The sequence below is a fragment of the Manacus vitellinus genome, unplaced genomic scaffold (assembly GCF_001715985.3).
Source record: "Manacus vitellinus isolate BGI_N305 unplaced genomic scaffold, ASM171598v3 scaffold_75_pilon, whole genome shotgun sequence".
Taxonomy (NCBI): Eukaryota; Metazoa; Chordata; class Aves; order Passeriformes; family Pipridae; genus Manacus; species Manacus vitellinus.
Window position 1 is genome coordinate 608835 of NW_021940789.1, and position 1472 is coordinate 610306.

Genomic DNA, 1472 nt, shown 5'->3' on the forward strand with positions numbered 1-1472 from the left:
GTGCCACCCATAAAGGGCCCCCTCATGCCACCCACACAGCACATCCTGCACCCAGGGGTGGGGAAGGGCCACCACAGGAACCAACCAAACTGAAGTGACTTGGAATTGAACCCCCTGGAAGTGTCCAAGGCCAGGTTGGAGCAACCTGGGCTAGTGGAAGGTGTCCCTGCCCGTGGCAGGGGCTGGACAAGATGAGCTTTAAGGTCCCTTCCAACCCCGCCACTGTGTGATTCTGTGATCCCATGACTCCCCCAGGCACTCCAGGAAGAAACCCATGTTTATTTAACCAACCTTTCCCTGATTTTAACATAATTAGCCGCCAGCTGCCAGTCAATGTCAGCTCCATGAATCCCTGCTAATGGATCAGGTTCAGTTGGCTGCGAGTGAATCGATGGAGGAATTAAAATGCATTCACACCGCTCCTTCTCCGCTGTCATCTTATCTCTGTGCTGCTGAGGAGCTCAGCACATCACAGGATCCATCATCATTTCGCCTTTGTAGCTCGCAAAATTCATAATTAACAAAAAATTCCTATTCACTTGCTCATGTAATTTAATTAGTTTTCCATTAAATGGAGACTAAATATCATCTATTCCCCAACAGAGCAAATAATTGTTTTCCATTCTTTCAAGAAATTATCACCCACTTATTGTAACTCCAAATTCATGAGGTGCCTTGGAGCAGCGCTGGGAAAGGGTGGAGGAAGTGGGAAAAAGTGGGAAAGTGCTGGAGGAAGGGCAGGGAGGGGCTGGGAAGGGGTGGCAGGGTTTGGGACCTCCCAGGATGTCCCCACTGATCCCAGTATGGGGTTACCAGCACCCAGTGCTGGATCCATCCCACTGTGCCCAGGGGCTCTACCACCTTTTCCATCTGGGATTGCCTGTGGATGCTGGCATGGCCAAAGGGTCGAGGACTGGGATTGGGATGGGCACAGCCCCACAGGGCCATGCTGGGGTCACTGCCAGCTGCCCAGTGCCTTCTGAAGCCTGGGAAGCAGCCAGAACCCCCCCAGCCAGCCCAGCTCTCCGGAACGGGGCTGTTCATCCGGATCCCGGGAAAGATTTCATTTCCAGTGGAAACCTCTCAAGCAGATACCTCCCTTGGAGGAATAAACCTGTTCAAGGGAACGATTTTCTCTGTGCTCAGAAGAACCCTGTAACGCTTTGCTGCTGCCATGGCCCAGGGCTGGCGTGGGGTGGGAGCCAAGGGGAGCCTGTGCCCCCTGGGTGCAGCTGGAAATGGGGGGGGAGCAGCGTGTTCCAGCCCCCCATGGTGAGTTCCAGCCTTCTAAAGGTGGGTTCCAACCCCCTCAAGGTGGGGTCCAGCCCCCACAATTGGCTCCAGCCCCCCATGGCAGGTTCCAGTCCCTGATGGTGGCTGTCAGTACCCCCCAGTGGGTTCCATCCTCTCAGGATGGGTGCCAGTCCCCCCACAGTGTATTCCAGYCCTCCACAGTGGGTGCCAGTCCCCCC